This window comes from Protomyctophum bolini (assembly GCF_963924005.1).
Source record: "Protomyctophum bolini genome assembly, chromosome: 10".
Classification (NCBI taxonomy): Eukaryota; Metazoa; Chordata; class Actinopteri; order Myctophiformes; family Myctophidae; genus Protomyctophum; species Protomyctophum bolini.
Genome location: NC_137871.1, coordinates 24,137,492 through 24,154,164, shown reverse-complemented (window position 1 = coordinate 24,154,164; position 16,673 = coordinate 24,137,492). Strand labels below are relative to the sequence as shown.

At 41.4% G+C, this 16,673-nt stretch overlaps 1 protein-coding gene across 2 annotated transcripts in view; it reads left to right on the top strand.

Moving 5' to 3' along the window:
- The window catches only part of LOC308323114 (ecto-NOX disulfide-thiol exchanger 2-like), a 144,864-nt gene that overhangs the window by 68,007 nt on the left and 60,184 nt on the right, over positions 1-16,673 (top strand). The gene's annotated exons all lie outside the window — the stretch shown is intronic.

Sequence of the window (16,673 nt, the reverse complement as noted above, 5' to 3'; positions counted from 1 at the left end):
AACACATGCATCAGCAATAAAAGCGATTACTATTGATGAAGGGTAGCAGGAAAAACTTGCTACTTAATTCGGCATGAAGTGTTTGCTTTAACAACAACAAACATTTACACTCCAATTTATGTATACTAAGGATTCGTCTTCTTTTTCGTTTCAATATTTATTTCTGTCCAGCATACGTGGTAGTTTAAAGACACTTAAAACATATTTACTGTGACCAGGAACTATAGCTATATAGCAACATGCGTTTTTCAGAAAACTCATAGGATTTAGAACATTGGTTTAGAACAGTAGTTCTCAAAAAATAGCAGATGTACAAGCTCACAGCGCTGCAAGCCTGTACATCTACACATTTTTGTAATATTTACTTGAGTAAATGTACTACTTTACACCATTGCCTGAGGCTGTGTTTGTCTGAAGTGTTTGGAGGTCAGCCTGTTAGAACCAGGAAGCTGCTCAGTCTCTCTGGCTGTTACCATGACAACAGCATCTGTCAGTCTGTGTTCACACATTCCTTCAAGTTCCTTGATCAAAGACGAAAGAGAATAATGTGTGTGGGTGGGTGGGTGTTTGTGTGTCTGTCTGTCAGAGGGCATGCCATCACTAAACTCTCAATTAACTTAATTTGATCGAGCAGTGGTGTGTCTATTATTAATGATGGGTTTAATTAAAGAAGACATTCAATTAATTGCATTAGAGCAGTAGAAGGAACATCGCCCTTAAGACAGAGAGTTGTTGCTCCATGTTTTCTTCAGTCTGAGTAATGCTAATTGGTCTGCATTTAATACTCTGTGCTAACAAAGGGCTTTTTTTTACCATTAATCCTAACTGATATGGACAAGAAGCCATAGTGTGTGATTGTTTCCATGTAATGGGATTATGCATTGTGAGTGATGTTTAATCCATTCTGGGCGGGAACCCCTTTTGGTGTTAGCATTATGTTATGCTTTAGCTATTGAAAAATAGCAGATCTACAAGCTCATAGCGCGCCACAGAGTGGCGCACTACGAGCTTGTAGGTCTGCTATTTTTGAAAAATCGAAGAACGACTGACATAGAAACATAGCTTTTTCAGAAAACTGTCAGGATGTAGAAGACATTTTTAGAATCTGATCTCGGGTCAGAATCGGTTAACCAGTCAAGTCATTTGTGTACTTGAGTTGCATCAATGTATTACAGTATATTATTTCATATTGATAGATGGAATAATTCACACAACCACACGCGCTGTGAGCTTGTTGAACGGCTATTTTCAGCGAAAGCTTTCCCCACAATAACACTAGTATAGAAAATACACTAGTATAGAAAATACACTAGTATAGAGCCCTGAGGAACTCCGCTAAACCATAGGATTTAATTGGTTTATTTAGCAGGGAGAATCACCAGGCACCTCATTATTTGTGGGCCACGTTTCGATAAGATCACAATTCTTTTGAAGTTCTACGATGCTGTTATTTATTGCAGTTGTTATACTTTTGTTTTTTTAATTAAGTTGAATACCATGAAAGGTTTTAGCCTAATTATTTGAGATAATCATCACTATTTTTGCATAATGGTCAAAACCGTTTCCATGCTCACAATGCGTCGCATCGGCTTGTAGATCGGCTATTTCCATTATTTTGTAGCGTGTTGAGTATTATACAATATATATATGTTTTTATATATTTTTATCCCACGATTTTGTAACCCATTTTTCACCCTGTGTCAATAATCTAATGTGATCCTGGGCTCTACACACCCTCCGCCAACCTGGGGAGAGCAACGGACTTAACTCATGCTTCCTTCATGCTTGAGTGTCCAAGTTGCTCCTTTACACCTGACAGGGGGGAGTTTCCCTGGTTGGACGTAGCGCGTGGAAGGAACACGTTATTTTGGCCATAAGACTTTATTTTTGTTTATGTTTTACACAATTAAATACCGTTAACTGCAATTATTTGTATGACAATTATTTAGAGAGACAATTTTATATTAGAGAGATGGGGGGGGGGGGGGTGACATGCAGTAAAGGCCGTCGGGATCGGGAGTCGAACCCGCGGCACAGTGCCAGACTGGATTACCAGCCAAGGTGCCTGAACCGCTGAGCCACGGCCCAGGCCTCTATGACAATTATTAATCAAGTAAAATGTCATTAATCGTAACAGCCCTACTGAAGCTCAGAGCAGTTTCTGTCCGTTGGTTGGTGGTTTGTCTTCAGTCTCAGTCAGGTCAGGTCCTCCATGCTCTCTGGACACGCTTGATGGAGTACCATCTCATTAGCAGACATGAGGATGTAGCCTTGTTGTTAAGGAACCATAATGGATACATTTGTCTTGTTTCGGTTGACATTACTCTTTGTCATCCATCACACACAGGCACACATAGCTCTGGTCCATAGCTCTAATGCGTGCATTAGAGCTATGTTACTATCAACGTCTGCCGCTCGCATGAATGCAGACCAGCCTCTACTCTTTAGTGTAAATAAAAAGAACGTTTTTGCTACTCACCAAAACAAAGGCGGGTTGTGTCAATAGAAAGACTACTTTCCTTAGTGGAAGCACTCTGAGCCCCCCACCACACGTATAAACTGTACTTTTTGGCCAAAAAGGGATTTTGTTTCCACCGGAAAAAAAACATTTTTAGTTACTCCGCTGCGCCCTCTACTGATATTGCCCAGAGAACTGCCTCATAGAGGATTTTTTTCCTCCGGTGAAAAAATATCGCTTTTTGGCCAAAAACTACCTTTTATACGTGTGGTGGGGGGCTCAGAGTGCTTCCACTAAGGAAAGTAGTCTTTCTATTGACACAACCCGCCTTTGTTTTGGTGAGTAGCAAAAACGTTCTTTTTATTTACACCAAAGAGGAGAGGCTGGTCTGATTTCGATTTGAGATTTAACATTGGAAGTCCCATATCCTTGTACTGCGCGGGGCAGAATCGTAGAAGCAGTAGAATGATATGGATCAGATCTAAGGCACACAAATGCACGCATACACACACTCACACGAACACATTCCTCTATAAGACCCATTTGTATTAACTTGTTTAGGAATTGTATTGTATGAACAACAACCAAAAACATGTTACACCCATATAGTTTCAAAGTAGGCTGTTTTGTAAATGTATGGGATTGCTTACACACAATATATTGCTGACAAACACTGGTAGTAATGCCAAGACCACTTCTAACATAGAAAACTCTTCATTAAGCCACCGCCCAATAACCAGTTGGTGTAAACACTAGTTTTATACCCCGCACAGCATTTCTATTTGGTAGAGTCTATAAGTAACTGCAGGGATTAAATAAAGTTCATTCGAAAACATGCCCACTCATCATCCATATAATTTACTGCTGTGTTTGTTTGCTTGTGGTGACTCATGTAGTTTGGCTTCAGTAGAAACAGAGTATTCAGCATTGTGCTACTCTGTCATCTGCCTGGTAAAATCGTTCAATATTCTTCCACAGGTTTTTTTTAACTGTGTTTCTTAGGTAAGGTCTGACAGATGAGACACTGCACACTTTGCAATGGCTGCCATTGTGTGTCATCATTGTGTATCTTTTTAAACGGACTATAAGCAGTGCCTTAAGGTACTCTGCATGATGCATGGATTTTCCTGATATCTTTTTTTATCACACTGCTTACACCACAGCCCAAAATGGCATCACTCTCTCATCAGCCCGGTTGTATTTAACCAGAGTGAACCTGAAGAGAATGCTGTTATTTTGTAGATCGATTTGTAGATATATTTTTCCTTTTTTCATGCTGTTAGAGAAGTCATGGAATAGTAGTCTTTTGGTCTATATTGAGATCCTGATACCCAAACCCTTCCCACACCCACTGCTGTCCAGCCTGTTGGAAATCAATCAAGTCAATCATTTGTCAGTCATTTTTTCATAATGTGGGATAGGATCATGATACTGTATGGCTGTTAGCTTATGGCCAGAGTTAATCTATTAAAATATGTAATGTAAAAGAAAATCTAGAGTCCTCTCTACAGGCATCATAGGGAAATATATTTCATATACATTATTATGTAAAGTCTTTGGCAGTACTCTACACGGAAGCAAATAAATTCACATTTTAATATTTTATTTTTATTGCAAAATAGCTCCTTGAAACAGAGAATCTGGCCTTTAGCTGAATTTGTTCCGAGCACTCTTGGAACAAGTCCTTGACACTGGCATAAACATATTTCTGTGCCTGCATAAAAGAAGACCCTGGCTCACAGTCATGCTTTTTCATGTCTGTATGTGTATAGTGTATTTATGTATCAAAAAGTGGCCAGTTCAGGGCTGTATTCTTCATGAATGACAGCATTGTTTCTGTCACCCATCTGATCTCATACGCATTAACATTGAGTGAGAACTAGCAGAGGATTGCTGCTGAATAAAACTCTGCTGAGGGCTGTGTGCGTGGTACAATTGTCATCCCCAGCCCATCGGTCTTATTGACACTGATGAATGGGATCACTGTTGAGCACATGTACTGTACCTACAATTTGTGCAACACACTTGAACCAGCAGCAAGCTTATCAGCTAGCAGAAACACTTTGGACATGGTAGGGGACGCCGTTCCAATAGACAGTGTCAGTTCTTCTCATTCATGTCAATACAGCAGATGAAATATGACAAGAAAAAACAAGTGTTCCTTCTTATACTGTGTTAAATTCCCTTACAGGACAGCGCAGACTCAAACCTGCTTCAATAAACAAATGTGTAGTGGTGGAAGCGTTCTGTTACTGAAAACCTGGACTGACAACTATGCTGCCCTCTATGGCAAGGGTCAGGGTAGCTTGTTCTCTGAGGAGGCTGAGCAATCTAAACAGGCTGGTCAGGAAGACATTTCAATCAGATCTGGCCAAATGTACTAGCCGGGTACCAACATTGTCCAGCAGCTTATTGCATGGGTGAAATTGACACAAAGGATGCCAGTCATCTATGATGCCAGTGCTACAGTATGACGTAACTACTGTGACACCAGTCAGCTCCAATTTGGCTAAAGTTTCACCCCAAACTGTGTGTTCATTGACTACTGTAAAATTCAAGTTTTAAAAAGTTAAACCATCTTGGTAGCCTGGCTCCAGCCCTGAATCGCCAGCCACGCCCATTAAAGAATATGTTCTTGCGATGGAGTAAAACAAAATGTCAGGCTAACGTGAGTATCCTACTATGAATGTGCCACGTCTCCGCGTGCGCGCGCGGGTGTGTGTGTGTGTGTAATGCACGTAACTCGAGAACCGTGTCACCCACCGACCGTCGACACACGCGGTCCACACTAGGGCTGACCTTCGATTCCGTATTTGATGATCGATTCAAAATCGATTCCCGCGTTTCGAACGTCGACGCTTCGAAACGTCAACGGGGGGGGGGGGGGGGGGGTGCGCGCGCAAGCAGTGACTCTTTGGCTTAAACAACGATATAGCGGAGAGAAAGGCATGCTTGTATTGGTCTCATTTATTTTAAACAATAAGCAACAACTGTAGCAGGCTTGCAGCCTTCATGAAAGCAGTGACGCACAAATAATTTGGCTTAATACAACATCCGACCGTAACAAGTCAACTGCCTGAAACAGGCATTACCTCTCCATCAAATAAAAATATATATAATCCAAACTCCTCTGTCAATTGTAAACGAACGGTAACATGAATGAACTTTTCAAGCCTGACACTTGTCAGAAATAAAATCAACCACGGTTGATTTGATTGATCATAAAGTTAATGTGACTGTGAGTGTGCGTATGGGAAAAAATATATAAACTTCACAGATTATAGATCACTTGGAATTATAACAATCTGAGTATTGCCTGAATAATGCCACTAGTGAAATCCCATTTTTTTATCGACATGCGATGCCGATAGAGAAATCCCACATAGTTAAATTTACCTCATAGTCATGCTGCATGCACTGTTGGTCGATGAAGAATTATAATCCAAGGTTTGTCAATCATATTATGGTTTATGGTTGAAAGTAAACCATAATATTAAAGTAAACTCTAAGAAGAGATCTGCAGACTGCAGTGCAGAATGCATGCAGCTCCACTTGCTAATTGAGTTGACATTTGCGCAACTTCACTGCATTACAGTAATTAGTTATTTGCCAGCACCTGCTCCAATATAGGCCTAAATCAAACTTTATTTATATAGCACATTTAAAACAATAAAAGCTGACCAAAGTGCTGTAGGCCTGCAGGCTGAAACAAGTGGAGCATCGCATCACCATCGGCGCAAAAAAAAAAAAGCATAATTAAAAGACAAAACACAGGCAAATAGTATATGCTACATTATTACAATAATACGATCAGGTGCAATTAAATGCCAAAGAGAAAAGGTGTTTTGGTCTGGGTCTGTAGGAGCAAAAAATATCAATTCTTCGGTGCACTGAGCGCACTCACCATGTGAATCCAAGCAGCGTAATGGCTCATCGATAAAAGTTGAGATTTTATAGTGGCATTATTCAGGCAATACTCAACAGATTGTTATAATTCCAAGTGATCTATAATCTGTGAAGTTTATATTTTCATTTTCGTGTAAGTAATGTTTTTATATGACTTATCAAACAAGGTAGCCTATATTTAATGTCCACTGAGCTGTGGTGCATGCGCTTGCCTTCCTTGTTAACACGGGGAAAGAGGAGGCGTTGCGAGGTGCTGCGAGGCGCAAGCATGGCTCGCGGACCAAATGGGGCCGTCTCGCGGACCAAAAGCGGACGCTTTTTTTTAAATGACTATTCGATTCAAAATTAAAAAATCGATTCCCGTGCGTATCGATTGAACGTCGATTAATCGATTTTTTTGGGTCAGCCCTAGTCCACACCCCCACAGGGTATCGAGTCGGTCGGCCCCACGGTTCTCCAGAACCACCACAAAAGGCTCTGGTCAGGCTCTGCCAGTGGGCCTAATGAGGCGGCCAACTCCTTTCACCTGTGCAATCCAGCCAATTTCCAGCCTAGTAGTACTAATGCAGTGAACGAGTCCAACCCACGCGGTACAGACGGAGCTTACAAAGTGAACAGTGAAATAGTTAATATCTTTCATTATGTCTCTCTGGACATGAATCCCACTGTATTGTGGTTTCCGAGTTTTTTTTTTTTTTTTTTTTATAAGGTTGAAGAGCAAATCCTTTCACTTATTTAAGCCATTAAGAAGTTAATATTTATAGATTTCTTTTGGTGGCCAGCGACATTGAGTATTTTGATACGTAAGCTACGGTACGTTGGATAAATCTAACAGAAATAAAGTTGTCATTAATAGAACGGAACACATTTAGAACAATGGGTTAAGTTCAATCTGAGGACTGTTAACAGTCTCAGAACTGTATGTGGGTTTGTACAAGCTGCATACTGCAGTATGTGCTTGCAGGTGTAGGTGTACCCATGTCCATACTTTCATGAGAGAGGGGGAAAGACAGATAAAGTCCATGAAACAACAGCAGGTAGAAGGTACTGAGCGTTTCTGATCTTTGCGCGCGCACACGCACACACACGCACACACACGCACGCACAAATACATGTGTGTGCCCGAGGCAGAAAATCTCTTCAATGCATGTGTGTGTGGGTGTTGAGACGTACTATAAGCCACCGCGTTCTCTGCTTCAGATCGATTTAAGCAGAACAGCAGACTGCCAGTCCAGCATTTTAACCTTATCTGCTTGCTATAGGGGATGACATACCAGTATGTAAGCAAGCATGTGTTTTATAAATGAAGACTCACTGAGACAAAGGAGATACAAGCTTGGAAAAGTCTGAGAATAAACCCAACAAACTCATTCACATTACATTACCAAGCGAGGCCTGCAGTCTCCAGTCTGTATATGGGCTAAATCCACTGTATAGTGGAGACGGATGTGAATTGGATGAACACAAGGTCTTTTCGAGTATTATTTATTAATCAATAATACTAAAAAAGTGGGGGGGGGGGGGAATAAAGAAAAAACATTATGGTTGTTTTCTTAATTGCGATCATCAGCTGGAGTTTATAGTTTACTGTCCATAACTGCTGAGCACTGTAATGGCAACAACTGTAAGGCAGGAATGGTTGGCATTGGACTGAGGATGGCAATACAGCCATTTAGGTTCCTTAACCCATTAAAACCAGGAAAGTATCTGTGTAATTTTAGATTTTAACTATAAATATAGCGATATATATATATATATTTATTTTTTTTAAGAAAAAACTCGAACAGTGATTCTCAAAAACAGCAGATATACAAATACAAGGCAAGCAGACAGCATGTCAAGTCATGCCTGCGAGCTTGTACATCTGCTATTTTTTTTTTTTTTTTTTTTTTTGGGTCCCTGGCACAAAACATTTTCTGATTTGGGACGTCCACAGGCAAATACATATCATTTTGGGGGTCTTTAGCACGAAAACGTTTGAGAACTACTGATCTCGAAGACATTTGTAGAATCGGCCTCAGTTCCTAGTGGGTTAACACCGACCTGTCGTACTGTGGATATAAAAAAGATTCAACCATCATGTTGATCTTTGATGGTCTTTGATGCAGGCTGAGTGAAGCTCTCTGACCCTGAGTCTTCGTCCGGACCAGCTCCCTCAATGTATTCATCAAACAACTGCAGCAAGTGGTCAGGGCCGCTCCGCCTACGCCTTCATGTCTCATACAGAGGTTCCTTTCACTTCCATCACTCGTCGGTGAGCTGCAGCGATTGAGGCTTCAACAGTGTTTCTCCTCTCTCCATCTTGTAATGTATAGCTATACAATCACATGGGATCTGAATAATTGAAAGACACGCCCCCCCAAACCCACCTCTGTATGTGGCTAATGGTGATGCCTGGAGCAGAGACACTGGAAGGTATTTTGAGTAGAGTTGCTGGAGTCTTCAATGGTATAATATCACTCTCGTAATAATAACAAAAGATTGCTTCAGCAAAGCACTCTCATTTGAAGGCAGTCAGCCTCTCTCCCATTCTCTACACACAGAGCAGCCATGCCACCTCACTCATGTCTTTCAGCTTGCATCACTCGCCTAGGTGTGTTACACCTAAAATCAAATAAAAAGGATGCCGATGTTGAAATACATTTGCGTAGAACGGTCCTATTCAGCTAGGTATTCACATTTCACACAGGAGGCACATTTATCACTAAGTCACGCTGTACAAATAGGTGCACTTTAACTCTTGCACACTAACCTTGCTTCACGAGGTATTCATTCTAAAACGGAGCCATGTGATCTAGTTTAGAAAAAAGGAAGGGGAAAAAAGTGTTCCGATGGTGGATTCTGGTTGGCGTCTCATTGTTTTGTTCCCCACATAATGTGAATCAATTAGTTTAGTCTCCCTAGTCACACTATGAGTAAGAATAAAAGATGGACATACCAAATGATTATTTTACCAAAAGAAACTAAACTAGTATGCCAAATTAAACACATTTTAAACTAGGGGAATAATTTTGAAGGTGCTGAAGGTTGACATTTTAAAATTAAAAAAATTCCCTCCACCCAGACTCACTTCAGATGCTTGTCCTTGCCTTTCAAGGAGTCTGTATGTTCTCTTTGTTTAATCAGAGACAAGCAACAATCCTGATGTTTTTGTTCAGCAGAAAACAATTTAAAAAAATGGAAAAACTCCAGAGAGGGCCTTTTCAAAGTTGAAGTAGACAGATGCCAGGTAATTTGTAGACCTGGCATCCTGTAGTGTGTATTTTTCCAATCTACAGATTATTGATTTTGTTGATATTAAACTTTAGACTGATGATAGGTCCTTAGTGTATGATCCTAGGTTACTATTTCTATGCATTTGATGCATTACCTCATGTTTTCCTTGCTTACTGTAAATCGTTCTGGATTAAGAGCGTCTGCTAAATGCCTAAATTGTAAAAGCTTCTCCAAATGTAAAGTCTACTGAGGCGTTTTATCTACAGTACAGTATTATTAATTAATCCACAGACGATTGGTGGATGTATATCTGTACCTGAAACACCAATGGAGTAACACTCTCTGATAGGCCCACTTGCTGCTTGAATTATTCATTTCCTATCGGCACTAGCTTTGTGCAACTTTCATGTGAACTTCAGTGTGCTAGCACATCTAACCTCAGGTGCTCTCTGCATTTAAAATCACAACACAACTCGCAGTAAGAGAATGTGATGAACTCGCACCACCTCTGTTTTATATAATCTGAGATGACTTGTGGCACATCTCACATTATACTGGAGGGCTTTTTGCCTTTCCTGCTCAACGTTATACAACATGATGTCTATAGAGAGCTCATTGTTGGAAGAAACCTATAGCCGTGGAAGATAAACAGGGCTTGGAGTTTATTGGCATAAGGCCTGGGCTGAGTAAACATAGATTATTTTTTTTTGTGGACGCTAGACTTTAGATCTTCTTGCTTTCTTTCTCTGCAGCCTCTCCTCTGCTCTCTCCACCCTTGGGCGCCAGAGATCACAGCAACATACACACCAAAGAGACACCGGCACACATCTTCTATCTCTCTCTCTCTCTCTCTCTCTCTCTCTCTCTCTCTCTCTCTCTCTCTCTGATGATGACGGATGGGTAGATGTTTTGATGGAGGGGCATTAAGTACCTGCATTTATCCTCAGTCATCGTTGACATTAGACCAATCCAGTGTTTACCAATCTGGTGTCCACAGATTTGGACGTGAGGCCCTGTCTGTTTGGAGGCAGTGTTACTCAAAACCATAACTAACTCCCATCTAACATCACGTCACCAGGCTTGGTCTGTGTTACTAAATTGCTGTGTGATCCGGTCTGGAGTGGATGATATCGTTACGTCATGTTGTAGTCGTTGTTTTGTAGTCATCAGGCAGGAACCATCAATTTGGAACATCCTTTACCTTAAACCGGAAGAATAACAATAAAAGCTCTCGTAGCCTGCAGATTTTATTGAGAAAAAGTTCCAGATTGATGGTTCCTGCCTGATGACTACAAAACAATGACTACAACATGACGTAATGATATCATCCACTCCCGACTGGATCATAAAACTGAAAAGGAATGCTGCCCAGGCTAACTCCCATCGTGTAACATCATTGTGGAGCGCACTAGAAGAAATGTTTCAAAAAGTTCAACATCTACAAGATCATAATGCATCGCAATGCAACACATTGTGAGCTTGAAGATCCTCTCTTTTTTGTTCACGCATACGTGTTGTCAGATGTAAGAAGGGGGGCTCCAAGGAAAAAAGGCACTGGCTAAGCTACAATGTAATTTCTATGTCTGTGAATTAGCCGAGAAGGTTTTGGTCTATCTGGGAGCTTTAATCAAGAGTAGCGCTCTGAATACATATGGACTCAAGTGCTAAATGCTCAGTTATATTCAGTAGGCTTTGGTCTATATGGGAGCTTTTATCAGGGGTAGCACTGAATATATATGTGAGACTCTAGTGGAAATGTAAAACCGTTCAGCCTTAACACCACATTTAAGCTGTTGGAGTGTCATATCAGTCTGTCCCACTGTCCCACAGACACTAATACTTAGCATTTTAATTTTACATTTAAACTCCTGTTTGATCTGTGTGTGTGCTCAGCCACTGGCAAAGGAAGATTCCTTATCAGACAGCAGCTTTGACAGGAGCTATACCATTCTATGTGTAGTGTACCGGTACTCATTTTTCATCGTAATGTATTGAACGTGTGTACGGTTAGTCTAATTTGTTTCAGTAGGCTGGCTCTCATTCGTTTCGTAGTGTATCTGACAAGATGTTTGAACCTGGCTATATCACATGAAAGACATCCAGCGTGAGGTAATGGAAGAGATTGTCTATCTGTAGATCAAGCTTGTTGTTTATTATGGGGTCACTTGTATTTCAACTGAAGAGCTGGGAGGCGTAAAAAGCGGAGCACACAAATGTAAAATATATTGTGCCAATACAGCTACTGTAGTAGCGAGTAGAACTTAGTTATAAAAACAAAAATCATTGCAGGCTAATTTAGAAGGGTGAATGTCCCTGTGTTTAATATGTAATAGGCATAGCAAGGTGGTAATAAAAGTACTGACAAATTCAGCTCTAGCTGGTTTATATTATGTATGCTAATTCTAAACATGCAATCTTTGTTTGTTCCCTGGCGCCTTTCAACCACGCTCCCAATGGGCATAGCAACTCCCGTCTCCCACACACATTGTCACATTGGATCGACAGAGTCTAGGTTGGAGTACCCGACTTTTCTCCTGGACTTGGACGAGGAATTGTGACTCGCCAAACACTTCTATTTCACATTTGTTTCACTTTATTTCAAAGTCTAAGCCTGACTGAAGCTGACCAAGTAGGAGTTTGCCTTATTATACAGCTACAAATCAGACTTTGACGAGAGCTTGTGTTCCATTATTGTCTGTAATAGGCTATGTGTGGGTGTGCGTGAGTAAATTTAGGAGGGAATGTGCAAGCCAAAGTAAAATTCATTTTACTTCATGTACTGTAAGATGGACAGTAATAATCCCTTTCTTCCTCTGTGGACTTTCTGATCTTTCCTCTACCTCTGCATTTCAGCTGATGCTAGAGCTCCCCGTAGGCCATGGATTCCAGAGAATATCTCTGTCTGACCCCTCCTTTCCCTCACCTTCCATCTTCTCTCCTCTCTCTTCAATCTAATAGAAATTCAGTCCTGCTTTCCAGTGCTCTGCTGCCTGGCCAGATGATAAAAGGAATAACATCCTCTGGGATTTTATTTTTTACAGCAATTATAGGCTGTTCTCTAAAGGGATATTTCACTTTCAAACATGTTTGGGGTCATTTTTTGTTGGGGTCTACTCAGGCTCTTGTGAGAACCGTTTTTAAGATGCAGTATTTTGATATTTGATATTCATTTTATCAGACAAGCTATTCAAACTCCATTTTAACCGTGATGGATTCATCGAAAACACCCGTTCTTGGTCCTGGCGACTGATTACAGATTGAATGCAGGTTGCCTCATCATCCAGAGTTGATCCTTACTGCCTCCCATCTGTAGCCTTTGTTCTCTCTGGTACAGGTGACTAATGGTCAGGAAATTGTTCTTGATTAAAGTTTGTAGTGCCAGGAGGCTCTTTGTAAAAGGCCTCTGCTGCATCAGAAGGCATTTATCTTCAGCTCTCTGGCAGCACCTACTGTACCTACCAAGACAAACGCAAACTGACCCCACAGAGGCTTTGCTTTCAAACATCAACATACCGCTTTCTCCACATTATGTCTCTCTCTTTACCTCTGTATCTCCTTGACATAGAAGAACAGAGGTCTCTTGACCTTGACTGTTGTGTTTTTTTTCTCTCATTCTCTATATTCTTCTCGCTCACTCTGTGAGAGAGGATCTCATTGTCGTGTCGGAGTATGGCTTCTGGGAGGCTAACCTCAGCTTAGCTATTGGTTTACTAACTGAGTGGTGACACCCACTGACTCTGACCTAATTAAAGACTTAGTGAAATGAAAAATCGGCCTACGTTTTTCACACTTTTAAACAAAATGGATGGACAATGGATGCCAAAACAATGGGAAAATTTCAATATTTGTGTATTTTTATATCAAAAGTCCATAAAATCTAATTTTAATTACTTAATTTGAACGAAAACATTATGCGTGATGACGTGCCAAGCCTCACATGAATAAAGATGAATCTTGATTTCATTCACCTGTTTTATTCCCAACTCTGCGCATCCATCCAAGTACAGCTGCTTCTGATTACAGAACTACTCAGTTTTTAATCCCATTCAAGATGATGTTTTAAACTACAGCAGCACGCTAAAATATACTTAAACATTATAAGCTTTGCTTCCTGTCTCTCTATGTCTTTGTAAACAAACAATCTGTATGTGCGTGCGCGCTGCGCACATGTAGCAGAGCTACGTCGCATAGCCTGGAGGGATGTGACGTTCTGCTTGGTGGAGGGGAATGAAGGGGAAAGGAACTGGTTGGAATAACGTGTTTCTTCCACGCGCTACGTCCAACCAGGGAAACTCCCCCCCTCTCAGGTTGAAAGGAGCGACTTGGACACTCATGCATGAAGGAAGCATGAGTTCAAGTCCGTTGCTCTCCCCAGGTTGGCGGAGGGTGTGTAGAGCCCAGTATCACATTAGATAATTGACACAGGGGTAAAAAACGGGTTACAAAATCGTGGGATTAAAAAAAAATCCCTTTTTATATCATTAAAAATACCGTAAGATGTGTCCACACGTCCCAGGCAGGTGTTATAAGGGTTCAAAAGGCATGTTCCTGTAACCTTGAAGCCCTACATGGGCAAAACATTGAATAAAAAATAAAAATAAAAAAAGATGATCAGTATTATAGAGAGCAGTATTATATTATAGTGGGCAGACATTCCCTTCTTCACTTGCTTTGACATTACACCTCTCCAGTTTCCATTTAATCGGTTTGAAACAGATCACTGTTTGTCACAGATTACAGCGATATATTGGGACATAAAGGAGAATCATGTAGAAATCGATGGTGGCACTCAACATGGGATGTCTAAATTGGCATCAATATAATAAGTGATGACCTTGTGAATTTGGCTTTAATGAGAACCCCAGTGGAGTCTGATTACAAGAAATGTTGATTTGTACCAACAATTATTTTTTAATTTAAAACCTTTAGTAAACCAATTCCTTATTCAAGCACTGACGACGACAACACATCTTGCCTGCCCAACATGTAATTCCTGGAAACGCCTCTGCTATGTAACCTGACTCCGCCAGATGGGGCAGCAGAGAGTCCTCCTGCTGGGGAGCCCAGTGTACTCTCTGCTGCCCCATCTGGTGGACTCAGGTTATCTGCTATGCCCTCCCGGCTCCTCTTGTTTTTGTTCAGGGCTTATTTTATAACCATTTGTTTTATTTTGCATCTCCATCCTCTTACTATATCAAGGCCTAATCGCTCTCTCTAAGGATAAGGGAGATGCATGCACATCCACAATTGTCGCTCCTCTTGTTTTTGTTCAGGGCTTATTTTATAACCATTTGTTTTATTTTGCATCTCCATCCTCTTACTATATCAAGGCCTAATCGCTCTCTCTAAGGATAAGGGAGATGCATGCACATCCACAATAGGTGGTGGACAAACAGCAATATAGTAAAAGTATTTTCTTCAGGACTAGAACGGTTCTACGCGCGCGCGCACACACACACACACACACACACACACACACACACACACACATACATACAGCACTTCACTCTCTCTCTCTCGCCGTTAGGTGTGTGTCGGTGTCATTGCAGGTATCTGTCAGGACACTGCTCAACCATCCCAGCATGAGAGGAAAGACCAAGCCTTAAGACAACAGCACCCATCACCCCTTCTGAAAGCTCCAAAGCAGCAGGCCATAACTCACTCGCTCACTGCTAGTATTTCTGTCAGTCCAGTGCCCTTGTGGATCATTTTGTTGTCCACTTGTTGCATTGCAAGTTCGAGTGTTGACATTCCATCGCAGCAGCTCCCTGGCTTCTAATCGGCTGTAATTGACTGCTGCTGATAAGATGCCGTCAGCTGCTGCAGTAATTGTCAGCAGGGTGACATGACACCAGCTCTGGAACAGCTCGGTGGACGGGACAAATTCAGGCCCTGAACTCATATTCTCCTATGGATACCTTTTCCTGGCAAGGAGAGTTATGATGCTACACAGATAATATGATATACCGGTACCTGCTATAACAGAGTGCTTAGGACTTTGCTAATTCCACTTGAGGCATTTTTTCGTTATAGATACAGTGTGGTTTTGGATGCAGGGCGCTATTAACACCACAGGTCATTATACAGTAGATACAGTGTGGTTTTGGCTGCAGGGGGCTATTGGCACCACAGGGATTCAGGGATTCATTCTTATTCTGTAACCTACTTCTGTTCTTGGCTCAGTTCAGCTGACTCTGCTAAAACCAGGGCACATTTTTCTGAAATGTTTAGCCCATTCTGTCTCGTTTGGACCCATGCTTATAGATATAACAGATGTTTTACTTACTGGCTCAGTCTCTTGTGTTTGTACTAGAACTGCTGATAAAGATATTCTCACAGTATTATGTCCTTACGTAAAACACTTTGAATCCCTCCCCTGCAACTCAACTTCTTGTCAGACCCCGGGCCCCACTGTAGCCGCAGGCTCCCCCAACCATGAATACGGTACATATCCATATCATATCCAAATAATTCATACATATAATCTTGTTTGTTCTCCAGGATGTAACCACCCTCCTGTTACTGGTTAATGGATCACATCAAAAGGCATTCGCTTAGCAGTGAGACAAAGCGCTATATCTTAAGTCTCATGGCCACTATCCACAGAGCCTGTCCAATGGGTATTTCTATTTGGTATGAAATATGTTTGCAGAACTATGTCTCAGATTCCCTACTTGTGATTGAGTGTTGAGAGGCCAAGACCACCTGCTGTGTTATCAACCCAGAGATAACAGATATCTTCTGCAGCCACGCGTCAATAACATGACATTAGAGTTACACAAAAAATCCCCATCATGCACCTGTAACCCAACATGCATTGCACTGCATGGACGCACGTGTCACGTGATGAGGCATAGCCAATCGTTTCGGATTTGCCCGCCAGCTGCCATCGACGTTGCGGTTACAATATTAATGCTTCTGAAGAGACATAAGGTTTATTCCACAGTAATGGCGGATCGGAGGTGCTGCTGACATTCCTGTGTGGACTAATATGTGTCGCCAAGAGGATGGTGGGAGTGGAATTCTCTCAATTGTAAATGTAGATACACACTTGGAAGTGCTTGGTGGTTGAGTCTCATGTTGGTGTGTAGTT